The 17,156-nt window shown below is 38.8% G+C and overlaps 1 long non-coding RNA gene across 2 annotated transcripts in view; it reads right to left on the bottom strand.

Annotated features, from left to right (window-relative positions):
- Positions 1-1,257: 1,257 nt before the first annotated feature.
- LOC123367347 overlaps positions 1,258-17,156 on the bottom strand; it is a 66,915-nt gene continuing 51,016 nt past the window's right edge. The window contains exons 1-3 of one of the 2 annotated variants that reach the window (XR_006578420.1): positions 8,427-8,544; positions 3,882-4,054; positions 1,258-2,151 (exon numbers count right to left, since the gene is read on the bottom strand). This is a non-coding gene — a long non-coding RNA (uncharacterized LOC123367347). Of the gene's footprint in view, positions 2,152-3,881; positions 4,055-8,426; positions 8,545-17,156 lie in introns of those variants that run through there. The other variant, XR_006578419.1, reaches the window with a different exon arrangement.

Genomic DNA, 17,156 nt, shown 5'->3' on the forward strand with positions numbered 1-17,156 from the left:
AGTTGAGATTTTCTGTGGAAACAACCTAAATTTAATGAAAAATCATGATTTATCTTCTGCTCTGCAACTAGACCTCCCCAAAGGAAAACGTGCCATGTAACCAATGAAAGGATACCAATTCAGAGTTTTCCTAATGAAGAATGCAGCTGGATGTAAACAATTAGCCACATTTCTATTTAATTTTTTGTCATTAAACTCCTGTAGCAAACCAATGGAACTGAATAGGAATTAAGGGCCTGATACAACAATGGAAAGACTCCTGTTAACTTCAGCAGACTTTGGATCAGGCCCTAAATGCTTCATTTTGATAGATGATCTAATGTTGATGGTCCATATGTGTTCCCATTTATCCCTGGCCAGATCACACCGATGAGATTACTTTTCTACTGGGCTTGATGCAGGAATAAATGCATGAAATTTGATGGGCTGTGATATACAGGAGGTCAGCCTAGATAATCGAATAGTCCCTTCTGGCTTTCAGTTTTATGTACACAATGGAGAAGAGGCATAAACAAAAAAAGAATCTTCTTGGGGGCTAGCCATAATCTTGGTCCTAGAATTTATGGACTGGGTGACCCCTATTCTAGTTGGGCTAGATATGCTACAGAAGGTGATGAAAGGTAAGACAGACCCTAACAACCCACCAGACCTAGGTCAGCATGCTGAGGGATGCAAGGGAAGTAAAGTGTGTGACATATCATCATCCAAACTTTGTTTCAACATATTACTACTACTAATTGACCACACCATTATGACTGGAGTCCATCTTGTTCATTTACCACTCTGCCCATAAAATATCTTCTTAATTCCTTGCACATCTACCCTCAGTTTTAATCCCATGTCGCCACTGTTCTTTCAAATGATAAAACAGTGACCTACTAGTTTTTGCTCTCAGGCCCTGTTTTCAATTTCTGCCATATTAGCTCTGTTGTTGTGATCATTTCTCCAGAAATATACGCAGCAGCAATAATCAATGTCCATACTCCCTTTTACAAATATTGCTCCAGGCAATAGTCAGAAGGGAGATTTCTACACAGGCTCCTGAGGTCATATTCTTGGGCTATGTCTACATTACTCATCTTCTAGTGACACAGCTGTGCTGCTACAGCCATGCTGCTAAAAGATGCGCAGTGTAGCTGCTCTTTGTCGGCAGCAGAGAGCTCTCCCGCTGACAAAAAAAATCCGCCCCAACGAGAGGCAGTAGCTTTGTCGGCGGGAGTGTTCTCTCGCTGACAAAGTGTTGTTCACACCGGCATTTTTCGTCGGTAAAACTTTTGTCATTTGGGGTGTGGTTTTTTTACACTCCCCTTAACACCAAAAGTTTAAAGTGCAGTGTAGATGAAGCCTTAGTCTCTTTAAAATGTAAGACATGAAGAGATTTGTACATAATGAGTTAGCATGTCTTCTGGTGACTACAATAGTCAGATGAAATATGGCTGATTGAAATAATCACCCATACTTGAAACAAATTTGAATGGAACCTTTTTTTTTTAATATTTGAGACAGAGTACGTCTGGAGTGGCTAATTTCCCTTCTCTCCATCCCTTCTATCAATTTCTGACGTGCCTGCACTTTCTGGTTTTGTCTGATACTAGTTGCAGAGGCAGAAAAGTATCTGGGAAGAGGTTATTCTTATCTTATTTCTGATCCACTGAGAACCTGAAAGTAATCGAGTTCTCACGAGAGAGTCTGTAGTTGGGAGATTTAGGGCTTGTTTACACAGTGTGTTAATCCACACTAGAGGGGTGTGAATTCGAATGTGCAGCAGGACATCACACATTAATTGGCCCATGAGGACCATGCTGGTGTGGACTAAAAGTTCCCTAGTGCACTTTAATGTAGTTCTGTTTCAAACAGTACTATGTTAATGCCCACTGGTATTAACATGCCATAACGTTAACACGCTATGAGGCTCAACATAGGCCAGTTAGTGCGCATCATGCTGGTGCGAACTAGAATTTACACCCCACTGGTATGGACTAGACAAACCCTCACAGCCCAACAAGATTTGAATACATTTGGATAAGTTTTCCATACCAAACATCTGCACTTTGTGAGATTCACTGTCACTAGTAATCAGACGTTTTGTGCTTCTCTCTCCCATCCCTCATCAGTTTTCTTCTCTTTTCTCTTGTCTTAGCAGCAGGAAATCTGGAATCAGAGAGCTATAATTACCAAATGGTCAGTTTATGTCACCAGAGGCCTACTAGCTTGTGTGATAGACGGGTTATGTAATTTACATGTCATTTTGAAGCAAGCAGCTGCAGAATGTTTCTGAAACAGGAGACACAGCACTAAAAGTGACACATTGAGGGAGCGATCTTTGAAACCGCGGCTGAATAGAGCAAGATCTAGGAACAGTTGTTTGTCAGAACACACATCAAACTTTTCATCACTCTAGTGAAACACAGAGACAGACACAGACTACTAGTTAGAGCAGAGGGCTGGGTGCCAGGGACTCCTAAATTCTAATCTCGGTTTCGACACTGACTTCTGCTGTAATAAAACATTTAACCTTTACCGGTACAAAGAGATAGGTAGACAACAAAAATGGTTAGCACCATGGAAAGTCTTCCATAATTATGGGGATAATACTTAGCTATTAAACAGAGTTGCTGGGGATGACTACCCATAATGCATTTTTAAGATGAAGAGCACTGTGTAAATGTTAGATATTATCCAGCTTACCTTCCCTTTTGAAAGGATTCTACAGTAGTTGCACAAAATATCGCTGCTTTATGTTAATTGTTAATAAAGCACTACTGCAGGATTTAATACTTCAGTTAAAAAAACAACACAACATTTGTGTGTGGAAGAGTTTGGGCTTTTTAGTTGTATTTAGCATTAGCATTTGGCATAGGCATAGGCATAGTTCTCACAGTTCTATGCTAGAGTTTGATATATCTGGAAAACTGCAGAAGAGAATTGAAGAAATGGTCTGTATATTACTGACTACACTTCTCCTACTTGTTACATAAAGATAAATTAGCAAGGGATTTTAGTAAATGCTCTTTCCCTTTGTCTTGTCACCAAAACAAGATCAATAGGACAAAGTCAAAATTAATAGTAGAAAAACATCAAATTTCTTTTGTGGTCAATATTTACCCAGTGAAACAGAACCATAAAGTAACCCTTAGAAAAAGTTACTGATTTGTGGTTCAGCCATTTGTGACTGTAAAAAGCGACTCCTAAATCTCCATTGAGATCTTTCTGGTGTCTTCCTAACTGCAAGGATGATAATTTACTATTTGTACTGTGGTAGCACGTGCTTGGAGGCCATTGTACTAGGCATTGTACAATAAGAACAAAAAGACCGTCCCTGTCCAAAAGAGCATACCATCTACATTTAGGACAACAGTTAGGTACAACAGGCAGGTTGGAGCACATGAAAACAGTTTCCCAGCCCAACAGAAAAAGTAAACCAAGCAGCAACTTGCATGCCTATATTGGAAAACTGTTTTTCATCATGCCCCCAGATTGACTTGTGATTAACAATTTGTGCTGCAGAATGATACATGTATTGATTTAAGAGATCTTCCAGCTGCAAGTACTTTAAAGGCACAGATTTTTAAAACTGTCTCTCATTACACTGGCTCTGTGCCGCCTAGGGATTTCCCCTGTGCTGGAAGATTTACCAGGTGGTCCAATACATTGGCTTTATGACCTCTGTGTGCCAGAAGAGCAGTACAAAGGGGCCACTACATAATGCAGAATCAGGCCCACTGTCTACATTTTGCTCTAAAAAGTAGTCAGTTTATTCTCAGGATTAGTTGTTGTGAATGAACTGTTACTAATAAAACAACCAGACAGTCAAAATATTATAAAAATAAAGTTATACATGACATACCACTTAATTATTATAATCAATTACTTTAACAAACCTGTCCATTGTGGTCCCACTACTGAGTCAGTCAGAAACAGAGGCCCCATCCATGAAGATATTAGTGGCATTATTCATGTATTGAGGATGAGAACAAGGATTCCATCTGTCACCATCACCTCATTCGTCTGCTGTCTATTACCCTAGGCGGTGGACATGCTGTTAGCATCTAGCCTGGAGGGATATGCATCAACAATATAATATGAATATTCTGCTTGGAAACTATAATATCATGGACATTCAAGTTAAAAACATGTTATATCAGGAATCCAGAAATGGGTGAATCTGAATGATGTTGGCTGGCAACACAATTCCTACAGCATCTCTAGCTGATACTAGATAGGACAGAAAGAGGGAAATTGCATACATAGACAGGAGATGGCCTTAGAAGTCCAAATTTACTGCTTAGTTTCAGTCTGCTGGGATTGGTTCTGGGATTCTTAGAGTAAGGCCAGGAGGGACTAATATGATCATCTACCCAGATCTCCTGCATTAGCCCGGCCATAGTATCTCACCCATGAATTCCTGCAGCAAGCCCATAACTTCTGTTTGAGCTAGAATGTATCTTTTAAATCCAGACTAGATGTCTTTCTAAAAGCCTTTAGGTGATGAAAAATCCATCACAACCCTAGGTAAGCTGTTCCAATTGTTAATTGCTGTCACCGTTAAAAATCTGAACTTTGTCTCTAGTCTGAATTTGTCTAGATTCAGCTTCCAGTCACTGGATTTTGTTATGCCATTGTCTGCTACCATCAGAAAAGTTCTCCCCATATAGGTATTCGTAGACTGTTTTGTGTTTTTCTAAAATATCTAAATTTTACAAGTGAGTCTCTGAGGGACTCTTGTGTTTTTATTTCCATATCTCATGCCAAAGCTAATGACATTAATTGGTGTTCCGAGTATTTCAAAATCAAAGCCACTTTAGCTCTCAACAATAATCTCTGTTTAAATAGCACCTATATGTATACACATCACATAGTTAGATGGTAATTCCCATTTCCTAGTGTCTCAACACCATAAAAAAAAGAAATTCAAAGGAATAACTATTATATTATGCTAAAGTTTAATATAAACTCAGCCAAAGAACTAATTAGTTTCTGTTTTAGCATTATGCCTGTTATTCAGTTATAATCTGCTTCTAAATCTTGAGAATCTTCCTAAAATACAAGAGTGTGATTAAATTGTGTAATAAATATTCTCATTGAACAAAAAAAGGCCACTTCAGTTAATACAGTCGTCAACACCATGAGGTCACCAATCAGACTTCCAACAAATGAGGTTTGTTGTTGTTGTTTTTTTAAAACACACACACACACACACACACACACAACCAATTTACAAACAAATTCTAACCCAATTAGTTTCAGGACACTAGACTCATAAATATATAGCTACTTCTCAAATTCTCCACTAATTAGCAAAATGTTGCTGATTTCAAAAGCTCCATTTGTTTTAATGAAAAAGACCTTCAGTTTATGGTACTATGATGAATTCTTCATTAAAAATCCCAGAGCATTAATAAAATAGCAAAGTCACCTGAGTCTGGACACAGGCTCTGTATGGCATGGCAGTTCTCTTGTAATGCAAGTGACGCTACCCCATTGCTGTAAAGAATGGCACTGAGAGTCATTACAGTCTACAATGCCAAACCGGAATGCACTACGCTTTTGTAAGCTGTATCATAGCTCTGAAATATAGGTGAAATTAATTTAAAAAGTTGGTATTTGGGCTTTGAAGGAAGGATTTAGGCCTTGATTACTAGGTTGTATGCCAGACTGGAATCAATGGAAATACATTGATTTACACTAGCTGAGGATCTGGCCCAACCTATTTTACATTTGTTTGTTTATATTTTCCACTTGCATATATCACATTCTGCAGACACATGGACGCCGTTAAAACTACAATTTTTAAATAGATAAAACTGACAAAAATAATTTTAAAAAAAAAGACCTTCTCCTTAAAAAAAACCAAACCAAACTCCCAAAGACCTTCCCAGCTTCACAGAGACACTTTTCCATCAATCTCTGTCTCCTAGTCAATTCTTCTCTCTTCCCTATTACCTCCTGGAGAAGCCTGAACAAACAGATGTGTCTAACAGCAGCTCCTAAGGGTCACCACATCAAAGCCCCAGTGAGTGTACAAACCGCCATACTGGATCAGACCAGTCGTCTGTTTATTTTGTCTTTGACTGTGAGCAGTAGAAGAATGAAAGTACAATACCCCTCACAAGAGACATCTATGTAACAATAACCTATTCATAGAAGAATCATGGAATCATAGGACTGGAAGGGACCTCGAGAGGTCATCTAGTCCAGTCCCCTGCACTCAAGGCAGGATTAAGTATTATCCAGACCATCCCTGACAGGTGTTTGTCTAACCTGCTCTTAAAAACCTCCAATAACAGAGATTTCACAACCTCCCTAGGCAATTTATTCCAGTGCTTGACTACCCTGACAGTTAGGAAGTTTTTCTTAATGTCCAATCTAAACCTCCCTTGCTGCAGTTTAAGCCCATTGTTTATTGTTCTATCCTCAGAGGTTAAGGAGAACAATTTTTCTCTCTCCTCTAATAAGCTCCCAGCATTTAATGGTTGGTTTATGCCATGAATGAAAGTCTATATTCCTCATACTTTTTATCTTAGCTAGAATAACAGTGAATGTTGTTATCCTTATGAGTGTTTAGTTCTTTTCTGAACCCGTTAAATTTTGCAACTCAGTAATATCTTGTATTGGTGAGTTCCTTAGAATAGTTATGCATTGGGTATTAAAGTATTTGCTTTAATCATTTTTCACTCTGCTGTCTTTCATTTTCAGTGACTGTGCCTTCTCTCTTGTAATATGAAAAAGAGTAGACATGCATGATTTACTTTCTCTCTGTGCCATTCATTGTTTTAATATACCTCTATTGCATGCCCTCATTCCCTAAACTAAGGAATCCTAATCTTGTCAGTCTGTTCATATGCAGGTCTTTCCAGGCCTCCAACAATTTGTTGCCTTGCTCTGATAGTGTGATGAGAAATGAACAAAATATTCAAGATGAGAGCATAGAAACGGATATTATGACAGATAGATAGATATATAAATGGTATTAGAATATTTCCAGTATTATCCCATTTTTTATACCACCAAATATTTTGTTTATTGATTTGATCACAATTGTGGATCGATAACATGCCCCAATTTTATGAGTATTTGAGGGGTTTGTTATGCCTATTCTCCCCCTGCTGTAGGATACCCATGCAGAACCAGACATAATTTAGCCTAATCTGAGATTAAAAATGATACAGTATCTATCAACATAGTATCAATGTACTTAACTAGATTATTTACTCAGACAACTAGGAAGCGGGTCTCAGATCCATGTCACCTCTCAAATGCTGGATTTTGCATGTATTTTTCGGATTTATCTCAACTAGTTAAAAAAAAAAGACCTTAGCCTGAGAGCTCCCTTCCTTATGTTTGCACATCTATGCACCTTCTTCATGAAGCAGTTATTCCTTTGCAAAATGGGCATAATTTACATTTGAGTTCAAGGTCGGTCTTTCTCCAGTAAGAACATGCAACCATTGTCTTCTTCTGTCTAACCTGCTCATGTTGGGTCTAGCCCTGCTCTGATGTTAGGAATGGCATTAGACACAGAAGTCACAATGAGGAAGGCAGAATATTGATGAAGCCAAGTGTTAAATTCAGAGGGCACTTGCAGCTGCTTAAAATGTATGACTTCTTGTTTTTAGAGAGTTTCTGGGTGTCTATGAGAGACCAGGATTTGACCCTAAGTACATGTGTAACTCCCATTAACACTAAAGAAGATCAAACAGAAATCACCTCAGAGGAAATAGCTCCTAAAGAAGAGCCCCAATATTTCTCAAAATCTTGTTAGCAGAAGGCAGATTCTCAATACAATATAACTAAGAATCTATTCTTTGTTAGTTGCTATGGCAGCCAAGCCCCCAGCAGACGCTATGAACAAGTAAGAGTTAAGGGTTGACAATATACTTAAATCCAGGCTTTGAAGATTAAGATTAAGCAGTGACTGCCCTGCAGAGAAAACAAACAGTGGACAGCACCCCTGGAGATACACCACTTCCTCTGACACAGCTTCTGCTGTACTACCAAACAGCTCCTTGGAAACAGACAAACCCTCTGGCCCTCTGGGCTTTGCCATTCAAGTAGCCAGCAGAAGCAAATGCAGATGGCACAATATTTGTCTCAAATCTTTCCAAGTGCATTTTTAGTGCTCTGACACTGATGGCGCATTCACTCTGCATTGGCAAAGGGAGCAAAATTTCTTCCTCTCATTAGTTCCAGGATTTCATATTCAATAGAAGGACCCTTACTTAAAAAAAACAAACAAACACACTACCATATTATCACCCATCTTTGTGCCTTCTTCCCACTGTGCCTAGAACATTCTCCTTGTCATGTACAAAGCCCCTTCATTTTTCTCCTTCAAAAAACCAAACTCGAACAGCAGATCTGAATCCCCATAAACGTTGGGGGGGGGGGGAACTGTGATTGAATCTGGACATCAGGGTTGGACCCACCTCTAGAACATGGATCCAAAATGAAACACTTGATCCAAACCCATTCACATTTTGGGGAACTTGGATAGTGGATGTGAAGGAACTTGGTCTCATTCATCAATTCAGAGCACCTGTATGCTGATTTATGAAACGTACGACAAGAAACACAAGTTAGGACTAGTATAAGCGAGGAAGGATAATCCAATGGTTAGGGAACTAGCCTTGGACTTGGGATACCTAGATTCAAATCCCCTCTCTGACACAGACCTCTTGTGTGATGCTGGGCAACTCATTTGGTCTTTCTGTGCCTTGGTGCTGTAAAATAGGGATAATAGCATTTCCTTACCTCACAAAAGGTGTTGGGAGGATGAGTACTTCAAAAACTGTGAGGTGTTCAGATACTATTGCATTGGGAATAACAGAAGTACCCAAGAGAGACAGAACATGCTTGTTTTTATATACATACTGCATTCTTCCTTCGTTCTTTCCTCTAGGTCTTTGTTTAATTTGACTTTATTTTTAACTGCTTTTTGAGGATTAGATGTGTAGTTGTATTTCCTGATGTCAATATTCTGCTTTGTTCCTCTTTTCTGTGCTACACATTAACATTTTATAAATAAATCAACAATGACACACGTCTACTGAAAAAAAACCAAAACCATGTTGAACCAATAAAACAGGCACTGAGAGAAATACCAGTTTATAATCTTCCTTGAATAATCTCTTTGAGAAAGATAATTCATGAAAGCTATATTTAAATAAAATTAAAATTGAGAGACAAACTGCACAAAGAGGCAGGAAATTCAAAACTTAATACTAACCCTGGCCTCTACCCTTAAGACAGGCTGCTTTGAGAAAAGGCAACCCGGGTGACTTACAGAGTGCCAGCTTTAGTTGTTATTACTATTTATATAATGTTATGTTGAATAAGTTTACATTACAGATCATTGCTATTGTTATAGGAGTACATGCAAGCAAGCACCAGGTTAAGTTCAATAACATCTACCAGCAGAGCCTTGCATAAGTAAAGGTTTTAATTTCCTTTGGAGGATGAGTCTATTGGTTTTCCGTGTTTTCTTAATGCTATCAAGAAATGAAAAGTTCATAACACTCTTAGCACAGCTTTTTTCCAATCACTGATTTGTTCTTTTATATAAGCCAGGGAGACTTAAAACAATTCTAAACTACTTCCCTGAACATTCCCATTCAGTGAAGAGATAGAACCATCGGATTTAAAAATACAGGGCAATGCACCAGGCACAGCCAATCTCAGGAGGTGAATATTTCACTCCAGAGCATAGTGTCAACCTTCCTGACTAGGGTCAACAACTTTTCAAGGTAATGGAGCATTCAGGCTTGAATTATCCTTCTCTTAGCAATAAAGTATCTTTAAAGCACTTAAAGACAGTGGGTAATAGATGTTCCTTCAATAAGCAAAGATTCAATACGGGGATCTGGCAGACAGTCATCACAATGGGTTTGCAAATGAATTTGTTAAAAATTAATCAGTAGGAGAAAATAGAATGTAACTGTGGAATCATGTAAATGATTCCATGTAGAATTGAAAGCAAAACAAGATACAGGCGTATCCATAATCAGTAGAAGTACTTGTGTGTTCAAAGACTAATGTGTGACGGGTTGGACCTCAGAGTTATATTTCATATTTCTAGTTTCAAATACAAGAATGATACATTTATACAAATTGGATGACCATACTCAGTAAATTATAAGCTTTGTAATGATACCTTACAAGAGACCTTTTGCACAAAGCATATTCCAGTTACATTATATTCACACTCTCTACCATATTTTCATAAAATCATATGGAGTGCAACGTCACACAATGCTGTGCACCTTTTTAGAAGTGACCCTTAGGGAAAGCAAATGAACAAAATTAAAACAAAAACATTTCATGTTTGATAGTACACAGTCCAGAAGAATAGCAATTTCCCCCACATAGGACTGAGCTGGATGCTGTTGGGAGTAGTAGTGGGTTACAGAATTGTATGTCTTGTGCAGGTCACTGGATAAAATCTGACCTACTCCAATTGTTACTTTGTCTGATGACTGTTGAGTATATGTGAAATGAGCTGAATTTCAGTCTAGTTCACAGAGAATAAACATGAACATCATATTCAAACATCACTGTTACACAACTGATAGTTTCAGCAGAAAGGTGAAGGCTGATCTACCTGCTCATTTCTGCAACTGGTCCTTTCCAAAACAGGCTTGAGAGACTCTGGAAATTAATTTTTTTCAGTTCTAGCTGTAATTAAGCTTCCTATCCAGTTCCAGAAGAGCAGGGTTTAAAAATTCAACCAGTCTCAGTGAATCTGGGGATAGTGGAATGAAGACAGGTCAAGCAATTATAGTAACTGATAACACGAAGGCCAGGTAAAAAGCTGCAATGCAAGCAAAATGGTTGGATATAGAAGAGGCGAAATTACTTACAGAGCTAAGGAGAGAATGGATCAGGTACAATACCTATGGTCCTGTGTCCTTAATTAGCATATGTATACACTGGATAGCATGCTACCTTACCACTCACATAAAAAGGACATCTCTGTTTTGGAAAGTGTTGAAGGGAGGGTGAAAGAATGGGATAATATTGGAAATATAATGGGAATGATTTGGAAAAATAAAAGGAACATAACAGCTTTGTGATCTTAACATGCTCAGCATTGATAGAGATGACAGAAAGAGAATCTAAAATTTGCATACAAGCACCTGTGTTAGATGAGATCACTACACTATTCTAAAGGTTACATCAGGAGCCATCACAGCAAATCTCTTATGCACGCATGCATAATCCTGGGCAAAAGAGTTCTAGAATAGAGGAGCTGGCTGTGACAGAAAACCACCACCAGGGAAATGGAGGTGAACTTGAATCGGACTGTCAGTTCAGAGACAGATCTCTAGTGAAGGGGAATTGGAGGCCAGTGTGTCCCATACCTTCTGTAGAGCTCTTACTGGGAGAACTCTGGAGAACTCTTGGCATGCGGGTGAACTTTGCTGACTGAGTAATTGCTGGAAGGTGAAGGATAGCGAACACACAATCAAGTATCTTGGGTCCAGTTCTACACAAAGTCAGTGGGAGTACACACGGAGCAAAGACCTAAAATTAAGGGCCTGATCCAAAGTCCATTGATTTCAATAGTCTTTGGATCAGGCCCTTGGTCACACGCTATAGTTATGATTGTATAATGTCCATTATGACTGAATGTGTTTATCTGTTCCTTTGCTTTTTTTTTTTTTGCATTTTGCTATTGTTCTTTCTTTCCCTTATATAAAAACTTACTTTTCATGATTCTAGTGAGTGTTACTTGAAGGCAATGGTATAAGAGGGGCCATCTTTATGACAAACTACATTAAAGAAACAGGCACTGGAGGGAACCAACCCTAAGGAGATAAGATGGGTGTGACAGCCTAAAAGTGTTAGCAAGTGATCAGGTATTTCTGGAAGACATCTCTATCAGTACCTTTGAGGGATGAATAAGGATCTCAATACAAGAAATTATTCAGTATAAAGAGACAACAAAAAGACAAAGGTTGTCACTAAGGAAGAAGGGGTTCAAGTTGAGTATCAAGAAGCATTTTTTGACTACAGGCTGATTAGCATGTGGAGTATTCCAAAATACTACATAAATGCATTAAAGATAAAGGGGTATGAGGGTGGAAAATAGAATATTTCTGCTTCTAACCAGCTGACATTGGTTTGACTAGGAACTGGACATTGGTCATTCAAGAATTCTGGAAGATCTTAGAAAAGAAGTTGCAGAGCTGCTAACAAAAACATGCAATCAACTACTTAACTGGAGGCCTGGCCAGTAGTATATCTTGTACTTATCTTTTTTAAAAGGAGGTAAATTAGTGGGGAAAATAGTTATAAAACATCTAGATGAAACGGAGCTGATTGGCTCAAACTAGCACTATTTCTGTAAAGAAAAATATTGCCTCCAGTTAAGATTCTTTAATGAGTTAACGAATTAGTGAATAAAGGAGAACTAGCAAATGTAATTTATTAGGACTCTTGATAAAGTCCTTCACACAGGCTATTAAGGAAACCAGGCACTCACAAGGTGAGAGATAATGTTCTGTCATGCACTAGAAACTGGTTAAGAAACAGCAAACAAAGACAAAGGGTAAACAGTCAAATCTGGTCATGGAAGGCAGTTAACAGTGAGCTGTTCAAAGCATATTTTCTAGAATCGGTGTTATTTATTTAATATATTTATGAATAACCTGGCAGAGGGGGCAAAGGGACAAAGTTTGCAGATGACACTAAATTATTTCAATTAATGCAGGAGTATGAGAAAATTCAGAGGGCTCTGACAAAGCTAGGCAATTGGGCAACATGATAGCAGATAAAATCCAGTGGAGACAAGTGTAAAGCAACGAACTTTAAAAGGAAGAATTTGATACATGATGGTGGATTCTAAATTAATTGTAATAATTTAGGAATAAAAGTTGCATGTTACTGCAGATAACACAATAAAAACATCTGCTCAGTGCACAGAAAAGCAAAGGAAGTGGTAGTGTATATTAAGAAAAGGATGGAAAATAATATGGTAATATAATGTTGTCGTATAAATCAAGATTACCTACTCACCTTGAATACTGTGTTCAGTTTTGGACAACACACCAGTAAAGATACAGCAATGAAAGAAACGCTCTAGAAAGGGCAACAAAAATGATAAGCATGGAAAGATCTTCATATGAGATGATATTAGAAATATTAAGATTATTTAGCATAGAGAAGAAATGAATAAGAGGGAACATAACAGAAGTATAGAGAATAATGAATGGTAAATTAATGTTAATCAGGTATTTGTATGTACAGTTTCTCGTAGCACAAGAAAAAGGTTAATCCAATAAAGTTAAGATAATACATTCAAAACAGATAAAGAAATAATTTGTACATAATGTATAATTAACTTGTGGAACTCACAACTACAAAATATTATAGAGTTTAGAAAGATTAAAATAAGACTATCTGAATGATAATATTATCCACAGGTACCTTAAAATAATTTTTTAAAAAATCATAATTATATCATCACTCTGGCTTGAGGACATAAGCCAACCTCCAACTACCTGGAATTAGAAAGGATTCTCTCTTATAAGCATTTTTATTGTCTAATTCTCCACTATAAAGTTTTTATACCTTCTTTTGAAAACATCTGGTTATGGCCACAGTCAAAAACAGGATTGTGGACTAGGTAGACAATTGGTATGATCGTTTACAGCAATTCTTTTGTTTCTACATTATAGGTTTCATGGACCTATGGTACTTTCCATCCATAAATGACTATGTTTTTATTTGTAGTATTGTTGTATCTGTGTACCTCGAAAGCTTGTCTCTTCCACTAATAGAAGATGGTCCAATAAAATATATTATCTCATCCCCCATGTCTCTCTTTTTTAACTGTATAGGAAATTCTTGTAAAAAGCACAGCAGTCCAATCTCCAGCTTCTCAGGGGTCAACAAGAAAAGCAGTGCATGACCCTCATTGATGTTAATATCTTTCATTTGGTTAGTTCCCAGGACACCCCTTTGAAAGTATATGGGCAAGTCAAACTAAGAAATGTGACAGAAATATACAAGAGCTCCACAGCGAGTGTAGCACGTGAATGCCAGCCCAGCTATAATTTACCTTCCTGGTAGATGTGGTGTTGGATAGACCATGTTATGCCTAATATATTAACTCTGGTTCTATTGCTCTATTAGCATCAACAAAGCATAACTAAAACAAAAAGAAAATAACTAAAGGAAGGTAATAAAAGTCATTGAAGTGAATAGGCTTTCTGAAGAGAGATGGCAGATGAATACCCTAGCTCAAGAAGATAAAGATGAGACCTTTATGAGAGGAAAAAAGCCCCAAATTAAGTGATTTTCTCAAATTCCCACTGAGAATACAGTGATGGCTTTCTGTGTTTTAAATTGAAGTTCCTAAGCCTTAATTTAATATAATTGTTTAGACTTATGTGGGTGCTAAATGCAAAATAAATAGTGGTCATAGACTAATAAACAATTCTGAGGTTTATAAATTAATATTATATAGCCATATAATTGATTTATTGAATCTAAACCCAGTGGATCAAATTCATATAACTGAGACAATTGATTTACCCCAGGGATACATTTAATCTAATATGTATATAGTAACCTAAAATTAAAGCATCACTCCCCATTTTTGCACACTGTTATAAACCAGTAAAATACTGCCTTTGGAAATATTAAGAGCAACAAAAATCTAGTATCTTTCTAGGTATTCATATGGTACTCATCACACTGAAATTTGAGCACCTAGATTTCTTCATGAATTCATTCCCCCCTTCCATTTCCCAAATACATAGTTAGGAGCCTCTGGCTGAATAGTGCTTCTTACCACAGAAGGACTCAAAGAGGTTGTCATGAAGCCTCAGAGAGTGTGAAAAATCAATTCAGCCCTCACTGTCAATTAAAGTCTACTCTTTCGGCACTGGACCAGCTGGCATTGGCTAGTTATTGCTGTGGTTTCCCCCTAGCTGTCAGAAAATAAGGCCCCCCCTTGAAGCGCAAGGTAGCTTGGACTCAGAGGATCCATACATTGTGCTAATCATAGCATCCTCTGGTAAATTATTAGCTGCCTCAGTGCTTGTTCAAAATGGAAAACACAAGCCAAGCTAACACCCCCAGCTCCACTGACAGAAGCTAGTTCTCTGCCCCAATAGGAAGGTCCCATATTTCAAAAGCTATCGTATCCAACCCTGTTTCCATTGATATCAATGGCAAAACTTCCATTTACTTCAGTGAGTGAAGGATCAATTAATTCTGTAGTTGTAATCCATGAAAAAGTTTACATATGCCCACGAATGGTACTTTATGTACATAATAGGATTGCCTTATCACAAAAAAGAACAGATGGAACGTAATATAGTCACAAGCTTCACATGCATTCTCTCTTACAGTTGTTAACTCCCAATAGGTTGTCTTTCACCTGGCGTGAAGGATATGGTGTTTGCTATGGTCCCAGATACTACAAGAGGAAAGAAAGACACCAGGAATGTGGTTTAACTGTGTTGCAACTTCATTAACATCTCCAAGAACTAAATGGCAATAACTCAGTTCAGTGCAGGCCACCATTTGCAGATGGTCTTCCTGGTAGATGGCTGCTGTCAGCTACCTACCCCTTCATTCCACTGGTCATAGCACCATTGCTGGGACCTCACCACCTTCCCCTCATATGAGAGTTAAGGGACTGGGGAAGAAGACATTGTCTTTTCACTGTACCAGACTTTAGGAGACCAGCCCTGTTCCCCAGATTCTTCAGGAGATGCTTTTTCCTAATCCTCCTCCCATTTATTAGGAACTGGACCCCTACTGAACAATTACCCGCACTGGGCACATGTTGGGTTTTTATAAGATGGATTTTACAATCTAGCCTATCCACTAGGTCAGGGGTCCCCAACGCGGTGCCCGCGGGCGCCCTGGCGCCCACCGGGGCATCTATGTGCTCCCGCATACTGGCTGGCAGACAAGCATCTGCTGAAATGCCGCCTAAAAGCAGCATCATCAAGAGGCGCCACCACCGAAATGCCACCGAAAAGCGGCGTCACAAAGAGGCGTCACTGCCGAAATGCCACTGATTTTCGGCAGGATTTCGGCGGCGACGCCTCTTGACGTTGCCGCTTCTCAGCGGCATTTCGGCGGATGCTTGTCCGCCGGCCACGGTCCTCGATGACTTGTCTTCAGGTGCCTGCCACCCAGAAAAGGTTGGAGACCACTGCACTAGGTCCTTGGGCTACTGAGAGGAAGGCAAAACCGCATATTGCCCAAGCCAAACTGTGACTAGCATAATGCCCACAGAAAGGTTCCCAAAGCCGGTCCTTTTTTAATCTTAAGTGGGGCAGGGGAGAGCTTTTCTTCCCAGCTCAGAATGGCACCCAATGGCAGAAGAAAGGGTTTATAACACCACCACCCCCCATATTGGGTGCGTGGGAGCCAATAAGTTTATGCCACACCCTTCTGTCCAACCAATCAGCCACAGAGCCCCCCTTCTCAAGCTCACAAGGATGCTGAGTGACTACAAGGAGGGGTGGTGATGCAAGCCTTAAAGGGGACAAAGGTTTTCTTTTTCCTGCTGGCCCAGACAACCTCTCCACCTTTGAAGCATTACCCTGTAACTACTTCTTTCTAAGACCGTATGATGCCTTCAGAAAAGCAGAAGACTTGCATCCGAAGAAGTGGGTATTCACCCACGAAAGCTCATGCTGCAAAACGTCTGTTAGTCTATAAGGTGCCACAGGATTCTTTGCTGCTATTACAGAAGCTGTTTTTATTTTAACCTAGATTTTATACAGTGCTTTTCATCTATAGATCCCACTGCCCTTTCTAAAGAAGGTAAGTATCCTTATTCCCATTTTACAGATGGGAAGGCTGAGGCATAGGAGGAAGTGACTTGCCTAAGGTCATATCTCTGAGGCCAATGCCAATATTATCTGCAAATATCATTTATCTTTCCAAACTATACAAAACTACTCAAGACAGTTAAGTCCAAGTCATACTGTGAAGAGCTACAGAAAGATCTCCCAAAACTGGGCAACAAAATGGCAGATGAAATTCGACGTTGATAAATGCAAAGTAATGCACACTGGAGAACATAATCCCAACTATACATATAAAATGATGGGATCCAAAGCTGTTCTTAGCTATTACCACTCAAGAAAGAGATCTTGGAGTCATTGTGGATAGTTCTCTGAAAAACTCAA

The sequence above is a fragment of the Mauremys mutica genome, chromosome 3 (assembly GCF_020497125.1).
Source record: "Mauremys mutica isolate MM-2020 ecotype Southern chromosome 3, ASM2049712v1, whole genome shotgun sequence".
Classification (NCBI taxonomy): domain Eukaryota; kingdom Metazoa; phylum Chordata; order Testudines; family Geoemydidae; genus Mauremys; species Mauremys mutica.